At 35.9% G+C, this 16,783-nt stretch overlaps 1 pseudogene; it reads right to left on the bottom strand.

Moving 5' to 3' along the window:
* Positions 1-15,751: 15,751 nt before the first annotated feature.
* LOC111730295 lies at positions 15,752-15,870 on the bottom strand (annotated as a pseudogene).
* Between the last annotated feature and the right edge of the window lie 913 nt (positions 15,871-16,783).

Genomic DNA, 16,783 nt, shown 5'->3' with positions numbered 1-16,783 from the left:
TGGTGATCGACAGGGCCTGACATAATATGCATGCAATAAATGCTTTTTATTATTTTTTTACTTTAACTCATTGTATAACTATTTTAAAAACTTGGACCAATCTTATGATCCTTTACTTTTTATAGAACTATATAGTCTACACTAAGGCTTTTCTTTAAGCAGAAGGGCAGCAACCAGATACTTTTGAATAACAGATACTTTCATTTTTAGTGCCTGCTCATGTGGAGAACTTTGAGCAAAAAATTACAAATACCAGGTTTTAATGAAGCCACCACCTCAGGTGAAATGTATTTTAAATAAAAATATATATTAAATACAATGCTGATACATATCCTTTATGGAGTTTTTATCCTCTGCTCCCCAAAAAACCCCGCTAGGCAACTGATTTATCATCTCATTTCTTACAGTCTGAACAAAGGCAGATTTAAGAATAGCTGCTAGGAATGCATGATACACTCATTTGCAAACAGTAGAGTTCATTTTTCTATGCCGTCAAGAAAATTTATCTAAAGAAATTATAAGCCTAAAGAGTCCCTACATGGGCCATTTGTCATTAGAAGCATTCCACACAATGAACAGGCATCACAGGTTGTTAAGCATCTCAAGGAATGTTGCTCATTGAAATCTGTGGAAAGATGACAGAGTGTTATTTAAGTAGAACTTTACATGTAATAAATAGCACATTTGCAGACTGCTGAGGGAATTGATGAAAAGGATAATGTTCCGTTTTGGACTCTAAACAAAAGGCAATCAATTAGTAGGACCAGTTTGAATAATGTGAAAGAAACTGTGCCTAGAAACTCTCCTGCTGAAAGATTGGGCCTCAGGCTGAAATAACTGCTTTTGCATTAAAAAGATCTATAGCTCGGCATAAATACAGCATGAAATGGTATTGTGAACAGAATCAATTTCTGGATCCACACACATCACTCCCTAGAGCTTGATTTCTCATGAGCCCACTTTCTTTTCTTTGTCATGCCTTTATTATGGGCTGCATTTCAACTTCCTTCTGAGCTAATAGCCACACTCTGGCTGGCCAACCTTTAAGGTATCCTCCCCAGAAAAGATTTTAAGTGATTTAAAGAGGGATCGTTAACAGGAAGTTTAGAGAGTGTTATTGATTTGGAAGACTAGCTCTCCAGTGTTAGTGTGGAGCTGCTGGCAAGATTCTGTGTTTTTCTGGTGATGAAGATGAGTGAGCTTTGATGATCGTTTCTTTACATCAGAGGTCGGCAAGTTTTTTTTCTGAAAAGATCCAAATAATAAATCTTTTGGTCTCTGTGGGCCATACCATCTCAGTCAGAATTCACTCTGATATACATAGCCTGAAAGCAGCCACAGACAATTTGTAAATAAATGAGCATGATTGTGTTCCAATAAAACTGTACTTATAAAAATGGGCAGCTGACAAACGAATAAGACAAACAGAGACTTGTGGACATGGACAATAGACTAGTGGTTACGGGGTCAGCGGGGGGTGCGGGGGAAGGAGGGAGGAAGGAGGTAAATGGGGAAAAAGGGGTCAAATGTGTGGTGACAGAAAGAAATCTAACTATGGGAAGGGAACACACAATGCAATATATATATGACTTACTGTTAAATTGCATACCTGAAACTTACTGGATTTTGTTAACCAATGTCACCAAAAAAAAAAAAAAAAAAAAAAGGGCAGTTGTCCCCTGTTCTCTGCCAAAGGAACAAAATCATGATTGAACAAGTCCCACACAGAACAGTCTTAAGTCATGCTTATATATTTCCAAAAACCAACAATGATTTCTAATTACATATTACTTGTATATCATCTTTGCGTCATAAACCGAATGGCTGGTATTAAACTTGAAGCTCTCTGAGTTTTCCTTTGTGTCTTCCTTTCTAGCTTTCTGTGTTTCCATTAGTGCTTCCTAATATTTGATATTGAATCAGATTGGTTTGGTCTCCCTAGGAAATGGAGATTTAGGGTTGTGCCTGTGAACTGTTATGTAATTGTTATACCAAAGCCAAGAGGAAGGGCACATTTAATTTCTACCTAGCTTAATGGATATCAGGTCAATTGGTACCAATCAAATATTCTGATTTTCTTCTCTTTCCCTAAGCCCTAGGATTTTTATACAGGGGAAATCAGAAGTCTTAGAAAAGAAGTCAGTTTAAAAAACAAAACAAAAAATACCTTAAAACACATTGAACCTGAGGGATGTCAGGTAGAAAAGTGACACTGATTATATACATAGTAATTCTCTTAACTGACTTCAATGAACATGTTGCTCAATGCTTTGATGACGATCTCCATTTTCTCTGTAAAAGAGACTCCCTGATTCTCACACCACATAAAATATTCGAGCTAGCAGGCTATTCCAGGACATTCCAATTGTCTGGTAGGTTTTTAAAGACCATTTCCAAGGCCCCACTCCAGACCTCTTAAATCAGAACTGCTCAGGTTGGGACTCAAGTGCTTCTAATGTATAGCCAAGTCAGAGAACCATTGTTCTAGCTACTCAAAGTGTGTTCTGTGGCCAGCAGCAGGAGAAGTACCTGGGAGCTTAAAACTACAGTCTCTGTCCCACTCCAGAACCACTGAAGCAGAATCTGCATTTTAATAGTATCTCCAGGTGATTTGCATTCATATTAAATCTGAGAAACCTTGCTCTGGCAGATGCATGCACTTTTATCACCATCTGCTAAATAGTATGGATACCAAGGGTCAGATGTGTTTATTCTTAAATCTGCAATTCCAATTGTAATTGTAATTATATAAACATTATATAACTGATGAATTACAAGTACACAAAAACAGTTGTTTCCACGAAACAAAATAGAATATTTTGGAAGACAATAAAGATGAATATAAAATTGCCTGTCAAATGAAGTGTGATATAAACTAAAAATTGGGAGAAAATTTATAAAATTCTAGATTTATTTTACAGTGATCTTGCTTCACAATTGTCATGAAATTGTTATGCCAGTTTAAAAAAATTAAAAGGGTATATTTAGTTAAAAAAAATTAAATGATACATTTGATAAGTGGATCCACAAAGAAAAGACTCATCTAGATTAACACAGATAAACAAATATTTTAAGTTAAAATATTCAAAATATGTGCTTTTTAAAATAATGTCCCCTCTCAGTTGATTTTTTTGTTTAATTCACCAACTACTGCTCTGGATCATATTGGATAAGAAAGTTTCTGTTAACAATCAACTTATGAATCAATCACCTTGCCTATTTCCACACTTTAGGGTCCAACTGCTTGCTCTATGAGAGTGATTTCTGGACTTTTGTATTTCATTGACAAGGAAAATTTCAGAAGCATTTTGGAGAACTCACCTAGAATTGTCTACTACTTATTAGATGAATTAAGGAGGAAAAAGCAGCTCTATCATGTATGATCCATGATTTAAGTAAAGACATAGACAAGTTAGAAGGACACAAGCTCAGGATGAAAGAGAAGTCCTCAGATGGCATTAAATCAGCTTTAGGGAAATAAATTAATTTTTAGAAATTTATCTCATTTTACTATGAAGTGGCAAAAACCACCACATCTCTGCTGACAATCATTTGGCAACCACTGTCCTATATGGTGCTAGGAAACAATGGAAGCACGGCATTGCTGACGTCTACTCTTCACTAGGATGCTACCCAGATGCCTCCTCCTGATGCAGTTAAGCATGTTCCCCTTTATGCCATGGGTATACTCTTAGCTTGTACCCCACTCTGTTGTAGCTATTAGTTATCTGCCCATTTTCACCTCTGGATTGTGAACTGGATCATCCCCATTAGGTATCCCTTACACACAGCACAGTCCTAGATACAGAGTAGTGAGGCAATGCAAATTTGTTAGATGAATGAATGCGGTAGGTCTGCTTCATATACATTTATGTCAAAGAGAAAACAGAACTCATTGCAAGATATATATTATTCTGCCCTGCTAACATTATGGTTGAATATTTTTGCTGAACTGTCAATAATATGGTAATGTATGTCAGTAATTAAGCATTGTAGAATTGGCCATAGTTGGTTGCATTTTTTGATTACTTTTCCACTATGAATTCCTTTACTGTACTATATTTAATTAATATTGACTTTCAGACTGAGAGAATTTGAGGATAATAAAAACATATTAACTCTTTTATTACATTATATTTTTATTAAATAGTAACTTTTGTAGCAAAGCTCTGTTGTGTTTCATTAATACAACAGTAAGAAATTTTATTATATTGGTACCAATCAATCCAAGAGAAAAACTTGAAAGTGCACCATAAGATTTTCCTGTTGCAGAACTAACAGAAAGTAAGAGTTGTAAACAGTTGGAAGTACTCTTTACAACTTCTGAAAATAAGACACTAAATGAATAACTTATAACTCAATTTGGTTCTTATCAAAACAATTCTTCCTATATTTGAAATTATGTAATCTTTTGTCTATTGAATAACCAAGTGCCAATAATGCTTGGTCATTATAATTAATCACAATGTCCTTATACTGATGTTCTATTTGTAAATTTGAATTTTAGACACCATATATACGGGTTTTGTTTTTTTTTTTTTTAAGAAATAGGATGACACACTCAGGATCAATACTTCCATTAACCTATATTCATCTTCCTGTGGTCCAATCAGAATGTAATTTGGAATTGTACAATGTAAATACGAGCAACTAATTGTCTATTATATTTCAATAAAGCTGAAAAAAAAAATTTAAAAGAATGTAATTTGGATTATTTATTAACATTTTTATCTTACTGATAATACTATTAACCTGTTAGGTAACATGCTATCCTTCATATGTGAACATTGCTCTTCTGGTTTGTTATGAATCTATTGTGAGAGCTAAGATGTTTTTCTTCTGCTGGCGTGCTATCTACCCCTATCCTCTGACTAGTTTCCCTTTGTGACCATTGGAATAAGAATGGCTGCCGAGTGAGCAGTACAGCTATTGTGAAGCAGAACAAGCCAACCGGTTGTAGGAATGGAGCCCAGTATTGGCCTGCTTTTCTCTATGCTTGGACTCTGCTAGCTGATGCCTGTTAGATCACTAGTATGGCTTGCTGTTTTAAACAATAGGAACTATCCCACATGAACATACCTGGCAATGGGCTTCCCAGTATCTGAGTATTCTCTCTTTTATTTAAAATTGGGAAGTGTGTTGACTCAACACTTGGCTTTAATTCAGAGTTATCTTGCTTTAGATTAGAAAAACAGTTCTGAAATGCAAGGCCAGATTTGTCGTTCTCTCTCTTTCGAGACCTTTATGGATCATGTCTTCCCATTCAGGAAACCAGTATCCTTCACACATAGAATATGTGGGATGGATGGAGACATTCTTTTTGCTGTAGTCAAACTTTCATTATGGAAATATGATTTGGTGAATCAAGCTGCCGTGAACATGGGAGATAAGCTGAGTCAGGAGCAGGATGTTTTGCAACATTAGTGAAGACAGGGCTCTCTACCATGTAAACCATCTGTCTGGACCATGCCACCAGAAAGGGGTTGGTGGGATGGGACAAGGATCCTGGCCCAGGAGTGGTTGATGCACAAGGTACATTTGAAGTTACAGCTGCATTAAAAAAAAAAAAAAAAAAAGATTCTGCTTATTCAAGCTTATTGCAGCTTTATTCCCCCTGAAGGGAAACAGTATTTTATTTTTTCATTACATTTCATTTTTTTTTTTTAATAACGGAGTCTACAGGGTTGAGGACTCTACATGTGAGAGGAGAGTTACAGCATCTACTTGAATTATTTATCTAATTATTAAGCACAAGGGCTAGTCATTGTGTTTAATACTCAGGATATGAAAAAAGGCAAAGAAGAAACCTGTTCCATGAAATTCACTATTCTACTCTGATTTGAGTGTGGCGGTCTGTGATAGACAACAAACAAATATACAAATAAATGAAAGATAATTTCTGTAATTACAGGCTGTGATTAGTACTGAGAAGGAAATAAAAACCAATAGAGGGATTAAAGATCTGTCTTGACATTGAATACCCTAGGGCAAGATCAGGTGTTACCTCTATGATACTGGAAAGGAGGCATCACCTTGCTCATCTCTTTGCTACAGCAACCAGAAGCAATCAGAAGGCAAGCTGAACTTTCAAAATGCTCTTCCTTTGTCATCTGCCTAAAGAAGCAAATTTGAATTTTCTAAGTCATTCACTATCTCTTGAAGCTTTTCCCAGTAATTGTTCCAAATGGCCCAAGGGTAAAGTTTCTGTTGACGTTCTTACTATAGCCATAATAGTACTTAACTGTCACCTTAATGACTTTATGTACTACAAAGTTTAATGGAAAATGTGCCACCTCAGTGAAACCAAAGAAATCTGAAAATGGGATATAGGAAATTGGACTGTTACTATGGTGATGGCATCTCTTTGGCACTTGAAGAAAATCACTTAATAAAGTTTTAAAACCCTAGTAAATATTGGACAGCTTTATGGAATGTAATAAACTGAAGTCGTATATCAAAAAGCACTAAAACTTATTTTGCATTTATGGCACACAGCAAAATTGTAATGCAGATGAGGACTAAATGATCTATAAATGCTAAACACATAGTTAAGCATGGGATATGTCAGCCAGACTCTGTGGTTTTTCTGTGCATATATTCAAGTTAAATGCAATCATGAGGAGAAACATCTGCCTTTTTCTAGGTTTATGTATATTTTGATGCCTTTTCTGGCCCAGAATATAGAACAAAAACCACATCCTTTTGCTTGCAGATAATCAGGTAAGATATCAAGAGGAATGAGCAAACCCATGTCCTTGGATATAAACTTAACAAGGTAAATGCTGATAACATTGTTAGCCTGGTTCTAATACTGCTCAGCCTGATCCAAAAAGTAATTGCATTTTGTGTTGCATGCCACATCCTCTAGTTTGTGAGAAAACCATTGATTTTATTTGCAAGGCATAGCTATTGTTTTGTATTTTTCTTGACACCACTGTAAGAAGTTGAGTTCGAAGGTATTTTGAATAATGTGTCCTGGGATATAAAAAATTTTCAATTTGTAGGGAACATTTTATCCTATAAAGAAATTGATTTTATCCCAGCAGCTGGTCTAGATTTCCTGCAGAAGGAAACTGAAAGAGGCAGGGTCTTCCCCAGGCAAAAGAGGAAGCATTTCCAGTTAAGACAATGGAGGTATATGTGCATATTTTTTACTATGTAATTCAGACAGCTGCTCTGGGATAATCAGGGGGGAAATACACTGCTCATACGTAAGTGAAACAGTCAATCAATGATCACATTCTCAAAATGTGATACTGACTGATGGTTTTCACTGGGTCAACCAGTGATCTAAAGCAAAGCCATCAATATAGAAGAACTGACTGATGGTTTTCACTGGGTCAACCAGTGATCTAAAGCAAAGCCATCAATATAGAAGTCTATATAGGCAAACCTTGGGTACTAGTTTTATTTTTCATGATTCATCCTCCTAGGTAGGTTTGGTACAGGTATCTCACAAGTGGCTTTGAATGTTTCCATGCTCTATTTCTTTGGTTTCCATGCTTGAGGAGTTCTCAATTACTCTGGCTTCAATTTCTCAAGATAGCTTTCACACACTCTCTTGCAGCACTGGCCTTTTTAGGGGTCATTGCGTGGTGTATAGTCTTCACCTCCTTTAGGACATTCTTGGATTCTATACTTGCTTAAAGGAATCTGTTGCACAGAAGAAATGAGAGCAAGAATTCTTGAAGAGCATTCTTAGGCAAAATTGTTGGTTTGACAGGGAATGAATAAAGACAAAGAACTATAATAAGATTAAATGGAAAATGTTTTGGGTAAGTGTTTTACCTTCTATTAGAATATAAAAGTTGAAGTGAGAAGTGGTGGTAAATGAGGCTGCACAAGTAGATAGTGATAATGGGAAGATTGGTGGAGCGTGTTTTATATGCTAGTCATGAAGTGTTTATATTGATCATCCCATTTAAACTTTTTTTTTTACTTTTTAAAGTTGAGATGTAATTGACAAGCAACACTGCATTAAATTCGGGTGTACAACATAATGATTTGATATATGTGTATATTGCAAAATGATCACCATAAGTTGACATCCATCACCACATATAATTATAATTTTTTTTTCTTGTGATGAGAAGTTTTAAGATTTACTCTCTACAACCTTCAAATATATAGTACAGTATTGTTAAGCATAGTCAACATGAGGTAAGATCCCTAGGACTTATTTATCTTACAACTGAAAGTTTGTACCCTTTTATCACTTTCATCCCATTTATCTTTACAAACTTTAAAGAAAGTATTATTATCTGTATTTTTTAGAAGAGGAATGACATAAGGAGAATAAGTAACTTGCTCAAGGTCACATAACAGCTAAGTGGTAGGACTGGGGCTCAAACTCAAGTCTTTGAATCTAAGTCCAGTACTTTTAACCAGTACACCATATTAAGGTAAATCTGCTCTAGGAGTAGTTCTGTAGGGCAATCTCTTCTACTGGAAACGAAGGGTGCTGTAATTAGTACCCATCATAGAACTGAAACTTAGAACATCTTTGCATCACTAAGTCCCAGGAAGGCCATGGAATGTACACTGGGGCTCTCTTTGGGGGAACTTTAGGACAGTTGATGCAGGGGCCATAACAGGGATGTCAGAAAATTAATGGTCAAAATAAAATTAATGGAAATAAAACTATGGATCAGATTGTGGAATGTAGGTGTAAATCAAAACAGGGCTCTTATGAATGGAGCCCAGTTTATTTCTCCTCTAGGTGAAATACTTACATACTTTTATACAAATATGCCAAATTATATATACTGTTTAGTATTTAGCATATTTATAAATTTAGCATAAGCAAATTTTATATAATTATAACTATTTATAAACATTGTCTTATAGTCTACATGATATTCCATCACTTAAGGGTACAGTTATTTTCTTTTCTCTTTGATTAGACTTTATATTAGCATTTAAAATTTTTACCTGTCATTCTCTGATGTCCATTGCTTTTTCCTCTCCAATTCAGGGCTCTTTCCTTATAGATATCCCTGAGGTGAAATTTGTGGGTTAAAGGTTAAAGACTAGTTTTGACCCTTGACATGCATTACCAAATTGTTTTCACTTCTTCCAGCAGTGCTTGAGGGAATCCTTTTTACTACATTATCAACAGCATTGAGTAGTCTCATAAAAATAAAAGACAATAGTAAAAATTAAGCAGAAAATGACACTCCATTGTTTGAAAAATTATATGTCTTTGATTACCAGTAACTTTCCCGTAAGATGCTTAGTCATTTTCATTTCCTCTTTTTGTGGGTTTTCTATGCACATCCTTTGCCCATTTATTTTTGAGTTCCTTTTCTCTTTCTTATCATGAAATCTACATTGCACATACAGAAGAGCGTTTAAAACATATGAACAGTTTAAAGAATAATTATACAGTGAACTTCTGTGCAATCACGGCCCTAGTTAAGGAATATGTTGTTCCTAAGACCCATATGTCCCCCTTAAATATCACCTTCTTCTCACTGTGTCCCACTAACCCCCAAAGCATCCTCCCCACTCTTGCCCTGGTAAACACAATTCTGATTTTTTGACTAATTGTTTTGTTTATATTAATATTTTTATTATCTATGTAGATGTTCATTAATAATTGAGTTTAGTTGTGCCTGTTTTTGAACTTCGTGTAAATGGAATTTACTTAAAGCTTGTTTTACTCAACATTTCATTTGTAGGGTTCAGTCGTGTTGCTTTGGAGAGCTGCATTGAATCACAGTATTATTATTTCCATTTATTTTGGCAAATGCAAAAATGACAGCATTTTTTTTCTATCATGTGAGACAAATACATTTTCCTAATTTTTAAAAATTCATTGTAATTTTGGTTATATTTCAACATACAGACATTTTAAATAGGTTTACATAGTAAAATCTATGGATAGTTTGCTTTATGATTCTTTTATTCCTTTGAAACTTAGAAGGTCCTTCTCCTCTGAGGTGTTGATAAATATCTGCTCTTGTGTTAGCTCTTTCATTCTTGGATTTTGTTTTTTGGAAAAAAAAAAAACTTTAATGCTTTAATGCACATGTATTTATTTAGGTTTATGGTCTATTTTGACATCTAGATTGATTTTCTCTCCAAATAGGTAACTACTTGTTGAGTAATCCATTCCTACTCAATTTATACTTCTTTCTTTGTGTAGCAGGGATGAGGCAGAACTGGATTTATGGGTAAAAAAAAAGCAAGTGTGTCCAGGCGTAGTGTTGGACAGAGGGGGAATTATTTAGTGTCCAAAGGAGTTAAGAAAGGCTTCTTAGAGGAGGGATAGTTGGGCTTTGTTTTATAGAACCAATGTGAGCCTGCCTTGGAAATAGTGGGGAGGGAAAAGAGGGCGAGTGAACATTTCAGGAAGAGGAAACTGACAGTGCAAGGTACTTTGTGGTTATAAGCGTGAGCAGCTCTGGAACCAAACAAAGCCAGCTCTTCAACCTATGAGCTCTGTGATCTCCTGCAACTTACTTAAGCTTTCTGTGCCCTAGTTTATTCATTTATAAAGTGGGAATAATTAGGTTTTATATCCTAGGATTATTATAAGCAATTATAAGATAATATGTGCAAAGTACTTAACACATTACTCAATATATCCCTAAGCATTCAATATTTGTTGCTAATATTATTTAAATATTAAACACTCATCACTTTATTCTTACTTCCTACCACTAGATATAGAGACACACATCAGACAATATGTACGCAGAGTGAATGAATGAAGGACAGAAATATGAAGCACCACACTATCGTCAGGAATATGAAAGTAGTTTGGTGTTGCTTGAATAAAATTTGTGAGGAAGTAAGTGGAGTAGGAACCAAGTCATGTCGGAAGGGCCTAGAATGCCATTCCAGGGATCTTAACCTTTATCTTCTAGGCAGTAGAGAGACAATGTATGGTTTTAAGCAGAAGAGTGAGGAAGGCATAATGAAGAGAAAACAGTTAGCTTAGGGTCATAGAAACTGGGAACTTTCAAGATCTCCAGACTCATATCCTCTGCCTCCTACGAAATACTGAAAAGAGACTTTAATTTTATCTTTTCTTAGCAATATTCCAAGATGGATATTGTGTACCTAAATAAACTACTGCAGACTTCAGTAGACCTTATTAGGTAAAGTCTTTTGTGGGACGTATATTTCTAAGGCAATTCTCTATGTGTTTCTGGGGCAAACTTTGCTTGTTGCCCATTAGTATCTGTTTGTACCTCTTCTTTTGTAACTGAACCCACAATTTTTAGCTGTGCATTTGGCTGTCTGGAATTAGGACTACATTTCCCAGCTTTCTTTTGGCCTGCTATGACCAGGTGACTGGCTAATGAAATGATAGTGGAAGTATTCTGTGCAATTTCCAGGATCTGTTTTTAAAGGGAAGGGACATGACTTCTTTGCTCTGTCTTTTTTTTTTTCTTTGCTGGATAGAGTGCATACATGATGTCTGGAGCTTAAGCAGCCATTTTGAACAATAAAGTGGAACACACTGCGTATGGTAAAGCTGCTTGCTAGCATTTAGCTTGTCTTTCCCCAGACTGAATATGCAAGAAATACACTTCTGTTATTGTTATTTTGTCATTTCTGTCATTTGCAGCTGCACCTGCTTTTAACAAGTACTGATTCATACCTATTTCCTCTTAATCATTAGGCAAGAAATGTAGCATTCCCCTCTCTGTATATATATAGTTTGCAATTCCTCTAAAATAAAATGCAAGAATTGTTAGTTTTTTTTCTCTATTTTCAGTGTTAAAGACTGCAAATCACTTTTTTTAGCCTTTCACCCAGATTGCTTTCTCTGATTTGCAGCGTTTTCTTTGGCTTCCTAAAATGTTTCAATGTTCCTCCCTAAGGTATTCCCCAGAATTGGATTAATTCTGTGTAGAATGGAGAATTGCTTGGTATTGCCCTCAATGTAGATTGATTTTATTTTTTAATTCCAGAATGGAGTTCTCATCTTTCAGTTATTTCCCAAGGAAGCATTATAGTTGTTAAGAAAATAAGGTTATACTTTCCTATGGCTAATTCGTTCATTTCTGACTTGTATGCATTCAGTCAGCAAATTATATCCTAGCCTGGAGAATCACCCAGAACTTAATTTCTTGTTATGTACACAAGACAAAGAGCATGATAATAATACTGTGGGGAGAGCCAAGGTGAAAGCTGCAAAGGCTGGAAAGGAAATAGCTTTGAGTATTAGCTCTGGGAGTCTGACTCAATAAAGTGATTTTCAAAAAGTATCGGTAAATTGATGTCTTCTTGTTCTGAGCAACAAATAAGTATATTTTCATTTTAGTAGGATTTGCAACTCAGAAATGGGTTTGGGAAATAAATATCAGATGGCAAATGAATAGCAGCTCAGAGTGTTAACCATGTATCCATTCATTGCTTCTCAGAAAATGAGGGAGGAATCACAGGTCCTGTTAAAACAAATTGTTGAGGTGAGGGAGTGGGAATGTTGTGCTTTGTGTTTGCTGATTTCTTTCTCTTTTCTGGATTGGGTTATTTATTTGGTTTATGTACTCACTGGACAGAAATATTTTTTTGAGCATCAGAGTCCCACAGATGCACAGGCTATCACTGAATGGTCATGTGAGTAAGGAAGGAGTCAGGGGATAGATCAAGAGGTTGGGTATGAGGCAGGATATAGCCTGTGTGTATGGAAAAATCCCAAGCCCATCAAAGACTTCTGGTTTGCTTTGGTATTTCACTCACATAAGAAAAGGTAAACAGAGGGTTCTGTTTGGGTTATGACATTTAAAAGCTTTCTACTCATTTCAAGTATCAGGTGGTTTATAGTTTTGACACTGACTCTCCCCCACAGAGAGATATAAACTTTCTCAGGTGCAATAGTATAGCATTTAAATTTTTACTTACGGTTCTGAGCCAGGGCAAACAAACCACAGGAATTACATGGGGCTAACATATTTTGCTTGAAGATGACCTCCTTCATGGAAAGAAAAGGCAGGGAGTTCCCCCTTTCCCAGGTCGATGGGCTAACATTTCTTTCCCCTCATAGGAGAATTTGTGTGAATTGCTTCGAGTTACTCTACACAAACCCCATGTTAAGGTGATTCCCTCGATTACACATCTGCTAAATTTGCAGTCTGAAAACCACAAGCTCTAGGCATTCACGATGTGTAAGGCATACAAATTTCATTTGAGTACAAATTGATTGGAATCCAAAGCATGGCTTTAGCTCCACACCAAATTTTATCAGGTAGTTTTGATTATATGTGTAACATTTTTCCTCTCCTCTGTCATCCGTCTTGTGCTCTGCTTAATGAAAGGACATGAGATAAGGTATAAGAAAGAAAATTTGGTTTAAAGGCAAAGTGCTATGCATATGTCAGAATAATAATTTACTAATTTAATTAGCTACCTATATTAACCTACAACTTAGACCCAAATGCAAAAGGCCCTTGTCATAAAAGTTTTCTAGAATAAAAAATTAGTTCTTTTTAAACTTTATCTTCACTATCAAACTCACTGAGAGCATGTGCTTCTCCTGTTCTGGTACTTTTTTCTCTTGGGTTCACACTGCAACGGATTGGACTATCTCATCTCTGATTTTATAGAATTTCTGTTTTCATTGCATCTATAGCCTGGCTTAGAAGTCAAAGTTCTGAAGCGTGAGATTATCATCCTGTGGAGCTGTGGATGATGGTGTGTCTAAGAAAGGAAATAACATTTGCTCTATATTAGTGGCTTTCCTTGAATTTTGGTATAGTTCATTTGTTGTTTTAGCCACCAAAAAAAGTGATTCATAGGTCTAAATGTGCTCAGCTGTGGAGTCTCATGGCTCAAGGAAGGGGGATTATTTTCTTAATTTTAGTTATTTCTTAGAATTAAATTGTAAAATGTTAAAGATTAAACAGATGAGAAGGTAAACTTTTAATGAATTTCATGGAGCAGGGACCCTAGGTTATGTTATGCTTTAAACATTGATTGAATTATTGAATTGCGATTCAACATCAATGACTGATACTCAGTCACTGATTTAAAACGATTGAATTCAGGTTAAAAATGCTTCTGAAAATGCAAACCTAGGCTCAGGATTTATTTGTGGTTTCCTTCCTTACTTGACCCAAGTGTGAATCCCATACAGGAGTTGTAATAGTAACTGAATTAGCAGTTTTTCTAAAACACCGGGGCACAGGTAGCCCTGCTTTGGGGATCTTTTCAAATGGAGTAGGCAAAGAGGAAAGATGCATCCTTCCCACTTCTCTGGAGACCACGTCTGTGGCACATGAGAGAGTCAGTGTACTAGCGGCAACATCAGCAGATGACTGCACAGCCTAAGAGCAGCAGCCACACCCAGTGGGGAAGGGAATTTGTGGACCACTCTTTTTGATGGGGGGAGGTGCGGATGGGGGAGACTTTCTGGGGTCAGAGTGCAGGCAAGAGTCGGTGGAAGTTGTATCTTTATCATTAATGAGACTTTATACTGGTGCAGCTCTGGAAAATTCAGATTATGTATATCCTGATATCCCAAGATTTTTGTTTTGTTTTGTTCTTTATTTCTATAAAATGACATCTGTATTCTTTAAGACACCCAGAACTTGAAAATGAATGAGTTTTGATTCTTCTCTTTCTTTCATTCCTAACATCCAGTTGATGAATCTCATAGGTATTTTTTGCAACTTCATTTATTCAACCTTTTCAGATCAACTTCAAATACCATCTAACTCATGAAATATCTTCCAAACCCATAACCCCAATCAGGTGAGAGCTTTCTGACTTCCTATTATATTAGTTTATCTTCATATTATGAAGTATGTCTGCCTATTAGTATTATTATTTGTGTACTTGCTTTTGCTAATATATTGTATACTTGTGATATTCCAGGAATTATGCAAGACATTTTATTTACATTATCTCATTTATTTGTTAGGACTTCACATTAACTGTATGAACTACAGAGAATCTCCATTTTATAATTGAAGAAACTGAGTTTGAGTAACTTGCTTGGGGACAAGTGCTAGATTTAAATCTAGATCCATTTTATACCAAAGCACACACTTTCTCTACTAGACTACGTTGCCTTTTCATGGTCAAGGGTTCACTTTTACTTGTATATGTGCCTCTTATAATTTCTGAAACAGGGGAGGTGATTTGTATGTAGTGGACATAGGAAGATGTAGGCTGAGAATTGCTGGCAGTAATCATGTACCATGTAAAGCCTGAGACTGAAGCTGAGATGGAGGAGCACTGAACCAAAACATGGAGAGGTCAAGTTTTGAGGACATTACTTGAGTGTTTGCGTCAACCCAGTTCTACCTTTGAACTGTTCAGGTAAACGATCTGGTACAGTTCAGTATGAGTTAGATTTTGTTTAGTAATTTTGTTTAGAAAGTTGCTAAAATGTTATAGAGCAGGAGAATGTTATAGGTCTTGATTTCAGCAAGGTATTTGACAAAATTTGTTCCAGGTCAGTGTTGGAAATCAGAGAATAAGTGATAGTCTATCTGAGAACAGAAAGACAAGGATAAGGGCAGGCAACCAGGGTCAATAAATACCTGGAGGCATCAATAGCATTAAAACCTCTCAGATGTAGGTTCAAATCCTACCCTTGCCAATGAGTAACTGTGCAGCTTAAGGAAAATTACTTTTATCCTGGGGCTTCTTTTTCTCTACTGTAAAAATGAACATAATGATACCTACCAACTTGATTATTATTATTTTTTTAGATAAGGCAACCCTTCCTTGGTTGACCTCACAGATTGCAAGGAATTTGTCAGCTTACAATCCCTTATTTTTTATTTTTTTATGCCTACGGCACCTGGTCTTTCTAGGTGGTCTCCCATACAAGTACTAACCTGGCCCAACCCTGCTTAGCTTCCAAGATCAGATGGGATCGAACTTGTTCAGGATGACGTGGCCATAGATGCCCCAACCAGATTTTTTGAGGAATAAGTGGGGTAACCTAAGTGGAAACATTAGATGTGTAAGAGATGTTTAATATTATAGATCTTGTTTTAAATCATATTATTTAATAGGAATTGGCTAGTAATTTATTGGAAACAGGGAAGGAAGGCCAAGGACCTGCAAGGCAGGGACGTAGGAACAGTCATAAGGAGGAATGAATAATTCTGCAGAATTCGGTTTTTCTTGTCCAGGAACAATTTGTCCCCTACTTAAGTTCTCTGCTTAGCACCTCATAAGAAAGAAGGAAACAAGGAGATATAATCAACCTTCATAGGGATAGATGTGAAGTTCCACATTAAAAAAAAAACCATTTAGGTAACTATAGGGCACAGGAAAGATGGCGGTAAGTTCAATATTAGCTTGATTAGAATGCACAGAGTGATGCGGTTTCTAAAATCTTGGCATCCTTAGGGTACATTAACAGAAGCAGAGGTTGCATAGCATAGGACTTATAAAGTAGAATACAATTTGACCAAGAACAATGTAACTAAAAACAATTTGATCAACAGCACCTTGGTTGACATCATGATGTGGCTGAAATTGGTATTTCCTAGTCACAGATTTCTGGAATATTGTAATTTTGGTGCCTGATTTTCAGCTAATTAATCTTACTCTTCTTTGATTTTTATAGTGAAAAGTTAAAATGATCTTCGTGTATTTGAATTCTTCGTGGTTTTTAAATATTTATTTTTCTTATTATAAAACATGCAAATTCATTACAGAAAGTTAAAAAATATAGAAAAGCAATGAACAACAGTAACACTCGCCCCTCTCCACAATTTCACCCATCTGTATAACACCACTGTTACTGCTTTGGCTTACATAGTTCCAGGGCCTTTCTTCTGCATAACATCTGTTTGACCGAGAAAGAGGG

The sequence above is a fragment of the Pteropus vampyrus genome, unplaced genomic scaffold (genome assembly GCF_000151845.1).
Source record: "Pteropus vampyrus isolate Shadow unplaced genomic scaffold, Pvam_2.0 Scaffold9, whole genome shotgun sequence".
Classification (NCBI taxonomy): Eukaryota; Metazoa; Chordata; class Mammalia; order Chiroptera; family Pteropodidae; genus Pteropus; species Pteropus vampyrus.
This window is presented reverse-complemented; position numbering and strand designations above follow the sequence as displayed.